Below are 12,600 nucleotides of genomic sequence, written 5' to 3' on the forward strand. Positions count from 1 at the left end.
AACCAGAATGTGGTACATCCATACAACGGCATATTACTCAGCCATAAAAAAAGAACAGAGCGCTGACCCACGCTACAACAGGGATGCATCTTGCAAACATGATGCTCAGTAAAAAAAGCCAGACGCAGAGTATCCTTTTATATGAGAGATCCGGAATAGATAGATCCATATGGATATAAAGCGGACTAGAAGTTGCCCAGGGGGTGGATGGAAAAGGGGAATGGGTATGGGGTGATCTTTTGGAGTAATGGAAAGGTTCTGAAACTAGAGAGAGGTGGTAGTTGCACAAGATTGGGAATGCACTAGATGCCACTAAATCTTTCACTCTACAATGGTTCCTTATACGTCACGTGCATTTCACCTCAATCATCAGCATGATCACCTATGTTCCCCAGTCGGTTGCTGGGCTTCCTGAGAGCTGGAAACATGTGTACCTCACTCACCACTGTGACCCCCAGCACCCGACACAGTCCCTGGCACAAAGGAGGGGCTTAATATATCCTTGTGGAGGAAATAAACACGGAAAACAAGGAAAAACATTCACAAGGAAGCAAGAAAGCAAAGCATCAACGTACAGAGGATAGTAAACCTTTCCATAATCGAAGGCCTTGGAGCGTAGCCTGAACAGGAATCACATTTATTTTGTGTGATTCCGCAGGCACAAAATCAGGACTGACTAGGGGGATTCATGAGGCAACAGTTCTTGCCTAAACCTAAAGAAACCTATCTACCCCTTGAGCTCCTGGGCACAACACGGGCCATCCTGTGAGGCAGTGAGCGTTCTATCATGAGAGGCACGCAAACAGAGACGAGGGAACTTGTTGAAAGAACTCATGCATCAGCAGGCGGGTTCCCCTGGACAGGGAGTCCCTTCCAACTCAGAGATGCTGTGACCTGAGCCAACTTACAGGCCACTACAAATCCATTAACCTCCTGCTGGCTGCTTGCTACATTATTGAATCAATCACTCTCCAGATAGCCACTGAACACAGATGTCACCCAAACACAGACCCAAAGAGGGTGCCATGTCCTAAAAAGGCAGAGAAGTTTCCAGGTCATTCTTTTTATTTTCTCTGTCCTGACCCGACCCAGTGTTCAGAACGCCACCTTGGGAGAGCCATGTGCTGATGTCACCAGGTTCAAAGGAGACTGGTTTGCATTTAATGTCCCTCCTTCAGGGGCAGGAGGGACAGAAGCCCCAGGCTTCTGCTCGCCCCTTGGTGCTCTCGCCACCTCCCTGTCCCTGCTCGAACTCCTTCCAGCAGCATCACCACCAGCAACAGCTTCTGCCATCTCTGATGTGGCTCTGCTCTGCTGGGCTCACCGGAATGCCCACATCCTGGTCCCGCTCTCCCTCAGGGCCAGGCCCTCGTGTCCAGAAAGGAGCGGCTAGGACACCAGGAGGCACAAGGCTGGGAAAAGTCTGGGCATCCACAAAGAAACTAGGGGGTGTCTTTTAAGCCAGACATTGTGGATATTCTATAATAACATGCGGAAGATCTGTGATGTGAATTTTAATTGTTTATAGGTGACTATATTGTATTATATATTACATTATACTATATTGTAATTTGTCTATTTGTCCCTAATTCTCACCTCCTTCTTTCTATCACAATCCTATTTGGGGGCAGGTTAGCAATGTGCCCTGATAAAGATGCCTGAATGGGAACATGGTTTTGGTCTATGAGATGTAAACCTACATCCCTGGGTGGGGTTTGCAGAGAAGCTTCCGGAGAAGCAGACCCCTTAGCCTTTGGCCTTCGCTTTCCTCCTTTGCCCTGTCTGGGATGCAGCCCTGGTGCCCAAAGATGGAGCTGCCTTCCTACGGCCGTAGACATGAAAGACTTGCCAGCGACGTGTCAGTCAGGACACTGGGAGGAGCCTGGCCCCCGAGGACTCCTGGAAGCTACCAAGCTCAGGAGGGTTCTGACAACAGCGCAACAAGCCCCTGGCGGGTTGAGTTGCTGTGGTTAGTACGTAAAACAAACCGTAATTCTATCCAATGAGCAGGAATTAAAGAAAACTCAGAAAGTGTAGTGTAGCGGGTTGAACAGATACATCCACTCAGCACCTCAGAAAGTGACCTTATTTGGAATATTTGCAGAGATAATTAAGGTGAGGATCTCAAGTTGAGACCCTCCCAGATGAGCGTGGGCCCTACAGCCAGTGACAGGTATCATCAGAAGAGATAGAAAAGGAGAAGACACCCAGGATAGAACGGACACGTGAAGGAGGAGACGGAGGGGGGAGTGACGCAGCCACAAGCCCGTGAGCATCGGGAGCCACCAGGAGCTGGGTAAGGCAAGGAAGGACCCTCCCCAGAGCCCTCCAAAGGAGCATGGCCTGCAGACAGCTCGATTTCAGACTCTGGCTTCCAGAACCATGAGAGAATACATTCCTCTCAAGTCACCAAATTTGTGGCCATTTGTTACGGTAGCCCTAGGACACTAAGACATGCAGGGAAGTAGAAGCTGTGACATCTAAGCCGGGCATCTGAAGGATACAAAGGAATTCTTTGGTTAAGAGGAGAACAATCTTCCGGAAACACGAACGGCAAACTCTAACAACAAGAATAGCACCATGTCGGCTGTCAGGCATGTCCAGTACTTTGTGCTTCACATGCCCTCCCCCTAATCTTTATGCCAAACCCCAATAATGGTATCCTCATCCCTCTTTAATAGCTCGGGAGACTGAGGCCCAGAGAGGGGAGGGATCACAGCAGATCCTGCGGTGCCCCCACTCCACCCTCTGAAGACCCCAGGCTCACTGTCCAAGGGGCTTTTGTTCCTGGCTGTGGATACCTAGCCTCCGCCCAGGGCAAGGCAGACGTGCCGAGGGTACCGGCGGCACAGCCCTCAGTCCCCAGCAGGATGGGGACAGTAGCCATCAGCTTAGTGGTGCACCCTCCTGCCCACAGTAGCCATCAGCTTAGTGGTGCACCCTCCTGCCCCGTCCCCTCCCTGTCTCATGTCCCCGCTCCCCAAGTAGTGCTTCGGGGAACCGACTCACAATAAACCACTGTATTCAATCAAGTCCGTGCTCGAGGTGTGCTTCTGGGAGAATTCCAAACCGAAAGAGTGTTGGAGTTGGGGCCCATCTCTGGTTTATCTGACCCCAGAGGCCGAGCTCAGACCCACTAAACTCCTGTGCTCTGTGCGGTGATCTGCCTAACAGCCCCAAGTACATCCACATTTAGGGACCCAAACTCACAAGTAGCCAGCTCTCTGCAGCCCGGAGCAGGATGCAGGAGCGCAGCGGCTGCCAAAGGCCCAGCCTCTGACTGGGGAGGCTCTTGAACGTCCTGCTGCGAAAACAGAGAACGTTCGAAGGTTTTCTGTGTTCACCACAGTGCCCGTGGCACTGACCTGGCCGCGCTCCAGCAAGATGCCCGGGCCTCTCTTACTGCTCCAGCAACTCCAGGTCTCGGGCCACTTGTCACCCAGTGCTCAGATCTGTTCACTCTCGAGAAACGGGCAGAGGGCGATCATTTCATCAGAGTGCTTCTCAGACGGTTCTGGGGATGGCCGTGAAGCTTGCGGGGCGAGCCAGCGCCGGATGAGAAATGGCCAATGGCCCGGCAGTTCTGCAAGATCCAAAGCATTTTTGCTGGAGCAGAGGGTCAGGGACTGGAAAGGTTTCTTGCGTAATCATCACAAAAAACGCCACCTTGTCAGCACTGCCACAAAGATCGCCGTGGATGGCTGTCGGCGCCGGGAACCAGCCCTTTCTGGGCTTCCGAGTATGAATAATACAGAGGAAGTGGGGGCCAATTCTTCTGCCACAAGAAACTGCTTCCATGAGCACTTTATTTTCATCTACAGGAAATTGCTTTCATTTGTTGGGTTTCTTGCAAGGAAAGTTTCCCATCCCCCCATAGAGGGTAGGAGTACATTTAAGTCATTCATTCATTCATTCATTCATTCATTCATTCAATAACAGCGTGCTCTCGAGTAGCTATAACTACCAGCATATGCTGAGTGTTTGCTCTGTGGCTGTATCATGTGTTTTATTTTTTATTTTTATTTTTTTAATTTTATTTATTTGACATAGAGAGAGACAGAGAGAGAGGGAACACAAGCAGGGGGAGTGGGAGAGGGAGAAGCAGGCTTCCCGCCGAGCAGGGAGCCCGATGCGGGGCTCGATCCCAGGACGCTGGGATCATGACCTGAGCCGAAGGCAGAAGCTTAACCGTCTGAGCCACCCAGGCACCCCTATATCACGTGTTTTATCTGCATTGCCTCATTCAAGGCACATTTAAGCCCTCTGAAGTCGGTCATTCGTCCCATTTTACAGATAGGAAAACAGAGGCTCAGCCAAGCTCATTAGCTCTCCCAAAGCCAGCCAGCCAGCAGGTAGAGGAGCGGGATTTGGAGAAAAGAGATGGGAATTCTAATCCCACGCTCCCTTCTTATTAGTCACGTTGTACCAGACATGCCCCTCAACTCGTTGAACTGAGCCTCAGTCTCCCCCTCCGGAAACTAGACGCCGACAGCTGAAGTCTGGGAGGACACGATAGAGCCACCAGACAGGTGAGGTGCCAGCGCTCTGAGGGACCACTGCACACATCCCGGGATCTACTTCTCACTTTGCATATCCCAAAACTGGTTTTCTTCACCCCCCCACCCCGCCCCGGCAAAGATGAAGTTTGTGAGATTTTAAGAATCTTTCCCTGCAAGCAGGATGTCTGAACTCTCTTCGGGGATATGGAGGGTGGCATCGGTAGACCAGAGACATCCTTCTGTTCAGAGTCGGCCTCTTAAACCACATCTGCTGACTTCAGCGTCTGTCCTCCTGCCCCTCCGGCAACTGCGAGAGCCAGGTGCTCGCACCCTTGGCCATGCAGCCCACGGTGGTGGTAAGTCGAGGGGCTCTGTGCTGCTCTGTCTCACCAGCCCCCTTTTCTAGGGTGGAGGATGCCTGCCATGCAAGCAATCACACCCATCTACAGCCGCCAGAGTCTCGGGAGACGGCCCTGAGGCGGCCCAGCCTGGTGACATGCTTGGCCAGTCTCTTCATCTCCGTGGTTCCATTTGGAAAAGGCCTCTCAGCTTCTCACTCCGAATGGCTATCAGGTACTTTCACAGCCTGTCCGCAGGCTGCCAGGTTCCAACTCAGGCGTGCTACGTTCAGGTGCTGATGACACACTCCAAGAACACTCAGAACAGGGGACCAGGAACCAACCTCTGCATGGAGCCCATCACAGTAATGGTGACAGCCCTGACCTTTGCCCAGCACTTGACAGTTTGCAAAGCATATCCTGGACAACATTTTGACCCTCACAGTAACTCTTTGAGAGAGCAAGCAGGGGTGTTATTATCCCCAAGTCCCCTGTGTCGGGCGGCCTGTTGTGGGCAGTAAGTCACCAGACAGGCACCAGGTGCAGGCACCAGGGAGCGCCCGCAGGGCAGGCAGGCACAGCATGAAGCCCTTGGGGGTCTACCATTTCAGGAGCAGGGAGCAGAGTAGCCTCCAATGCACTGGAGAAAGACCAGTCAAGGGGCTCAGGAGAAGAACCAGGAAGAGGGGCCTCACCGAGCAAGGAAGAGAGAAGAAAGCCAAGAGAGAAGAGGTTGGCCATGCCAACTTGGCAGACACGCCCCATTGGAAACAGTGGAGCTGATGGCCGCAGCTGTGGCTCCTGGGTTTGAATCCCGCTCCGCTACTTCAAGCATACGATCCCAGGCATGTTGCTAAACCTCTCTGGGTCTGTTTGCTCCTCTATAGGCTGAAGCTAGCAAGGCTATCGTGAGCCTGGTGTGCTCACCGCGGGCCTGGCACATAGTGCAGTGTCCCCCATTCCTGCAGCCGAGCACTGGAGCGGACCACTGCTCCGTGGGTGACTTCTGACATGGGGGGAGACTGTTTGCAGCAGACTGTGGCAGAAGTGGTAGGTGAGGGAACGAAAGAGGGATGGGCAAGCCAAGCTCTGAAGGGAGGTGTGGGGAATGTGTCTCAAAAGCTGGGAGCCTTGTGCTTGTATGAGCAAGTGGGCAGACAGAGGAGAACTACAGAGCGGGACCCGGCCAGGACAGCAGGGGACCCAAACCCAGGTGAAGGGGCTGGCTGCCTCCCCTCTCTGAGGGTCCAGAGGTAGATCAGGACATGAACTGCCTGGCTGGAGCAAGGAGGGGTTATTTGAGTTGGGTCTCAAAACCAGCCCAGAACTGAAACGGGCAGAGATGGATGGGAAAGATGCCCCAGAGCACAGCCCACTCCCACTCATAGACATAACCATCTCTGAGTTCAGACGCTATTTTTGAAATGTTTATTGTTTCCTAGAAGTCTTCCTGGACTTGACTCCTAGCTCTGCTCCTGTGTGACCTCTGGCAAGTTACTTAACCTCTCTGGGCTTCAGTTTCCTCACCTGGGAAATGGGGATAGTGATGTTACCTACCTGTCAAGGTTGTTGTGAGGATGGGGTAAAACAATCTAAGAAGGAGCCTGGCACAAGGGCCAACTACTGTTGGCTCGTACCGAGGCTCCTTCTAATCTGTAAGTATGCCCAGTAGATTTGGGCCATCTTTATAGAATACCTGCTTTATACCAGGCACTGGGATGTGATGCCTAGTCCCTGCCCTCAGGGGTTAGCACTCAGTAGGTGAAAAAGATGCGCTCCAATCACCACGGGCATGGAGGCTTGCTCTGTGCTTACTCGTCCAGTCCCTGAATCCTCAACACCAAAGCCCAGGATGAAGGATCTATTATTGCTCCCATGGCACTTGGCAGAGGTGTGGCAAGCTGCCCAAGGTCCCACAGCTACAAAGTGCCCAAGATTTGAACTCCAGGACTCTGGTCGAGAGCCTATGATGAATCACTGTGCTACAAACAACAATCACCACTGCTACGGGATGTACAGGACACGGGGCATAAGTAATGGTTGAGCCGAGAAAAGCACAGTGGTGGCAAACTAGGTTAGGAGGGGACAGCAGAGGCAAAGGCCCTGGGGCCGGAGAGGCAGATCCAGTTCGAGGATGGATTAAGCCAGCCTGCCCTAGACACAGAAAGGGAGCTAGGCCAAGGCCAGCTCACCAGGCCTAACAGATGTTTGGGAAAAACAGAAGGAAGTCTTTGAGGGAGTTGCAGTGGAAATACAAGATTTAGAAAGACCACTCTCTGCACAAGCATAAAAAAAAGGGGGGGGGGGGATGAGGGGCATTTTGGGTGCTGACATGGAGCCTCTCCAAAGTATATTGTTAGAAAAAGCAAAGTGCAGGAGAGTGTGTGTGACAGCTTCTATTCATAGGGGGAAGGAGGCGGGAAGGATAAGAATGTTCATGTGCATTTGCTGCCAGGCACATAAAATATCTGAAAGGTGTAGGAAACTGTTAAGAGTGGTGGCCCCCGGGGCTGGGAACTGCAGGCTTGTGGTCATGGCTGGGAGGGAACGTTCTCTGTACCGTTCTCTTCCACCTTTTACAGTTTAAACCTAGAGAAGAGACTGTCCATTCAAAACTGGAAAGATGCCCCTGGCTGCTACGGAGGAAATGCGGTAGAGGGGGTCCAGAGTGAATGCAGGGTAGCTGTGAGAGAATGAGACTCTGGAATGCTGTTTGTGTGAGGGGGAGATGGAGAACACAGTAAGACGGGGCCTGAGCGTGCGGTGCAGCTGCCGGGATGCCCTAGAAAAGGCACTGTGTCACTCAGACAAGTGGACAGGGCAGGGTGGAGTCAGCAGAGAGGCAAAGGCACAGGGAGCAACAGGAACCCGCTTAACTTTGCCCCTAGCAGAATTTGGCCTGGGTTCAGAGTGAGCCATCTGGAAGTGGACAGAGATGCTAAATGTAGAATGTTCTAGAAAAGCAGCTCTTGGCTCCCGCGGATGAGCTATCGCGGTCTGTTAAAGGAGGCCGCGGGTGGCTCTGGAGGGATGATTTGCTCCACTTTAAATACACGCAACCGCGAAGGCCGCCCTTGGCTCCCTCCTGCAACAGGCATTTTCCCAGCTGCTGCTGCCCCCTGCTGATGGAATCAGGACATCGCAGCCTCCGTGCACTTCTGAGGCCACACAGCTCAAGGCTCCACTTTGCATTCCAGGCGCACAGGAGGTGAGTCCGTCACATTTCCTCTGCCCTTTATCGAGATGGCCACCGCCAGGCATCGCATCAGTGGAGGCATAAACAGCCAGGCCCACGTGAACAACGGAGAAACGAACAGCAAAGGTCATTACCATGAGAAGGCAGCACACCAGGAGGCAGATGAGACGCAGTGCATCGTAGGAAACTGTCAGACAGACGCCGCCGAGGCTGCATTACAGATCACCCTAAGGGGGATTCATCAGCATCCCGGTCGCTGTTAGTACGGGCTGGTGTTTAGTGAATCCTACTCCTTGTCAGGCGCTGTTCTAGACCCCTTCTGGGAGTTAACTCGGCTGATCCGTGCAGCACCCACAGGAGCAGGGATGACAAAACAGAACCTAAGAAACAAAGCAGGATTTGAACCCAGACCGAAAGTCTGAGTCCCGGCCCTTGCAAATTTCAGTTTTAAAATCAATACTCCTTACTCACTGAGTTCACACATCAGCGGTCCTCATCCATGGATGATTTTGGCCGCCCGGGGACATTTGGCAATATCTGCAGGCATTTGGGGTTGTCACAACGAGGGAGATGATTCTGGCGTCGAGTGGGTAAAGGCCAAAGATGCTACCACACACCTGTAATGCCCAGCACAGCCCCCCACAACAGCGAATTATCCTCCAAAATGTCAATAGTGCCAAGGTGAAGAAGCCCTCATCAAAATACATAAAATTCCCCCAAATCTACTAGTCCTCTCTTTTGCATTGCCCCCCCCCCCGACATGAGGGCATTAGAGCAAATCGGCCTTATTGCATGAAACATATTCTTCTCGAGGCTTTATGCTGAATAACTCTCAAGAGGTTTTCCCCACGAATTTCCCCTAAAGCCTCTTATTTATCCAAAGGAGTTGTTTTGCACCCAACAATCCTGCTCATAATCCACCCTACAAGCGATGGGGGCTCTGAGGAGCTGCCTAAGCAGAGGAGAACCCCCTGAGCAATGGTGGAAGGACTCGGCCCCAGTGGGCACGACCGGCCCGGGCATGTGCGTGGAGTATCGCAGCTGTCTGGGGTACCGAGCCGCAGCTTGGGCGCACGCTGTGTTGTCAGGGCCGTCAGGAAGCATTCAACCCCAGGATGATGGAACAGTCCCTGGGAACAACTTGTCAGCAGCTGCCTCCCCCAAAACCCTCGCTTCCAAATCAGCCCCAACAGCCCAGTCCCCGGCTTTGGGGAGCAGTGCTATTTAAGCCCTCCAATTCCACAGAGCCTATGAGTCTGTGGGCTCTGGAGGTTCTACAGATCTGGAGCTGATGTACGAGGGGGTGGGAGGCAGCAGAGGACGCAGGCCACAGGCAGTCCCCATCTGAATGGCCATGGCCAACAAGCCTGTTGCCTGCACAAGAACTGGTACTCAAGAATCAGTACTTGTAGAATGAATAAATGAATGACCCGAAAGGTAAACTCTACAAGACTCCTTCCTTCACTCAGCAATATTTACCAAGTACCTCACCAGGCTGGGCACCGTTAGAGATCTTGGGAGAACAAAAGAGACCAAGTCCCTGTCCTCGTGAAGCTTACCTCCTAGTGGAGGGAGACAGACACTCTGCAAATGACTAGTACAGGATATAGTAGCGGGTAGCGGGGAGTGCCATGAAGAAAGTAAAATAAGGCAAAGCGATTAAGACCAACAGATTGGGAGTGATTCTTTAAATTGGGTGCTTGCGGAGGGCCTCTCCAAGGAGATGACATTTGAACAAGATCTGAAGGTTTGAGGGAAAGAGTCATGCAGCCACGTTGAGAACAGTAACTGCAAAGGCCCTGTGTCAGGAAGGGTCTCGGGGAGTTTGAGAAACAGTGAAACAGAGAAAATGGATAAAGGTGGGCCCTACCATGACCTAAGAGCAGAGGTTCTCAAACAATAGCATGCATCAAAATCACCAAAAAGGCTTATGAAAACAGACTGTGGTTCCTACCCCCAGTGTTCAGTTGGCTTGGGTGGGGCCTGGGAATGAGCATTTCCAGCAAGTCCCTGTTGGGGGGGCGGGGCTGATGTCGCTAGTCCGGGAACCACAGCAAAGAGTATTTTCTCTTCGCTCAACAAATCGTTTCCCGTTCAACACTCACCACAAGCAGGCGCAGATCATTTGAGAGTCAGAGGATTTCACACAAAATCCAGATTCCGGCCTCCTCCAGAAAACAGGCGTGCAACACTGGCCAGCACTCCCACGGGACCACAGTCTGACAGAGTCACCTGGGACTCTTGTCACCCTCACTTCGTAGCCCAGAACACCAGCCCGGGGCCTGGCCTAGGGCAGGCACTCAAGGAAAGCTTATTAATGAAACTGGGAAGATTGCACCGGGAAATGGAAAAAGACATCAGTCCCAAGAACAGGACCTGAGGTCCGTTCTGACTCCAGCTGACATGTCGCAGGACCTTGGGCTGCCATGAACCTCAGATTCTTGCCTCTTGAACTGAAGTAATGACAGTTTCCACTTCTCAGAGTCGTTGCAGCCAACAAGAGAGAGGATGTGAAGTGTTTAGCACATGCCTGGCATATGAGGCTCAATTGACATGACCTATTACTGCAAGGAACTCAATAAATTTATTCTCTAGGATGGAAGGAAGTGTGAGAGACAGCAGAGGAAGGACAGGTTCCTGTCAACACCACGGGCTTGACAATCTCCTTTTGTTCAATCCCTAGTTCCGCCATTCACTAGCTTTGTGACTCTGGGTGTCAGCCTTTTCCTCATTTGGGCCTCAGTTTCCCCATCTATCAAACAGGGATGATACAAGCCTCACAGGGGTTATTATGAACACCACATACGATCATGAAAAGTAAATTAATTAAGCCTTTACGGTGCTCAGGATGAGGCCAGTATTCATAATGTGCTCAACATATGCCAGCTTTAGCCACTACAGCAGCTCAGGGAGGGGTCAGACTAGAATTTCTCAAGGGCCCTTATAGCTCCAAAGCTCTCTGACCTCTTTAAAACCAGGGACGGTCAGGCAGCTGTCATTAGTCATTAAGAATATACAGAAGGCCCTGGGGATTGTGGAGTAAGCGGGGTAGAATTCATTATACACAGTTTAGCATCTCACCGGAAAAATCCAAAATGCTGACCCAAATCACAGAGTGGCAACGAGAGGGAGAGTGGATGTGGTGCGGAGGACAACAGCCTATGAGGGAGGGGCCATTACCCCCTTCGAGGCAATTGGGGGCTCCAGAAGCCTCCCCTCAGATGTAGCTCAGTGTCTCAGCTCCATGCAGCTGCCTCGGGAGGGGACTCACTCAAGGGGTCCTCGAAGGGATTAGCGGGGTGACGATGGACAGGACAGCCTGAAGGGGGAGCAGGAAGACCAGGCAGAGGCATTCTGACTCACGGAGGCCTGAGGTGCCTGATTCAGCTGTGCATGATGTCCTCAAAAAAGAAAAGCAGGTTAAAAAGAACGAAGGAGAGGCAGAGAGGCCTCAACCATAATACCAGGAATGATTCCTAAGGAAAGAAAATTCCAGGCAACTTGCATTGTTTCACTCCAGAATCGGGACTGAAAAGTTCTTAGCAATTTGATGAGTGTGCGTGTGTTCACTGCCCTGCACGTGGCTGGCAGCCACACGAAGTCACAGAGCAGCTGAGAGAAACGCCTGGTGAAGGAGCGTTTCGTGATGGGAACCCCGGGCACAAGAACCTTCGCCCAGGGCCTACTCTTCCCTCTTAGCGCCAGCCACCCTAGAGGGGGTCAGCAGGAGTGACCTCGGGGGCGCATCTGGCCATGATGTCATCACCGTGATGGTGATAAGCCAAATCTGTCCAGATAAATTTCTTCTTTCATCCATTCGACAATCACTGTTGAGAACCTACTGTGCCCGGGGCCCCTACATCTTTCCCCTCTTGTACTCCTCAGGACAACCCCAGAGGCGGGTTCTGCTGGCCGATCTTCAAATATGAGCAAAGAGGCTCAGGGTGAGGCGACGCGCCAGGCCAAGACGGTGGGGATTTCAGCCTGGTTTTCTGACCGCCCAGCAAGAGGGACCTCCCTGGCAAGTGGGCGGAGATGGGCGCAGCCTTCCTGAGCGACGGGCAGAGTCCTGGAGGCCCGCTTTCATTCAGTAGGGCGGAGGGCGGGGGGGGGGGGGGGGAGGAGGGGGTGTCACACGTTCTCCATCGTACAAGCGAGGAAGTGGGCTCAGCGGAAAGGAGGACTTCACATTCCGGAGAGCAACCCTCGCCCGGGGCAAAGTTTACTTGCTCTCCCTTTCGTTCACAGACATCACTATAAACACGGTCCTATTTTAGATCTTACATTGCATAATGTCGTTGGGCTTTTTAAAAAATCGGACTTCCCTGCGGGATGTGGGGCAGGAACCGGATTTCTTGATGCACCAACGCGGCTTTGCTCCCAGGTGCCCGCGAACTTGAGCCACAAGAATCTCTGCGAAGTGACCCGCTCACAGATCCCGAGTCGGCAACTGCGGCCTCGTTACTGCGCAGGCGCCGCTGCAAACTCCCGCGCGCCCGACCGGCCCCTCGTGGGCGAACTCACTTCCGAAACGGCGGGGGGGGAACGGCGAATCCCCCTTCCACCC

At 52.6% G+C, this 12,600-nt stretch overlaps 1 long non-coding RNA gene across 1 annotated transcript; it reads right to left on the reverse strand.

Moving 5' to 3' along the window:
- Nucleotides 1-3,879: 3,879 nt before the first annotated feature.
- LOC113923118 lies at nt 3,880-12,467 on the reverse strand. Its single transcript, XR_003520177.2, has 3 exons — nt 10,139-12,467; nt 8,505-8,650; nt 3,880-8,413 (listed from the first exon to the last, which is right to left on the reverse strand). It is a non-coding gene; the product is annotated as an uncharacterized LOC113923118 (long non-coding RNA).
- Nucleotides 12,468-12,600: the final 133 nt, after the last annotated feature.

Source organism: Zalophus californianus, chromosome 9 (genome assembly GCF_009762305.2).
Source record: "Zalophus californianus isolate mZalCal1 chromosome 9, mZalCal1.pri.v2, whole genome shotgun sequence".
Lineage (NCBI taxonomy): Eukaryota > Metazoa > Chordata > Mammalia > Carnivora > Otariidae > Zalophus > Zalophus californianus.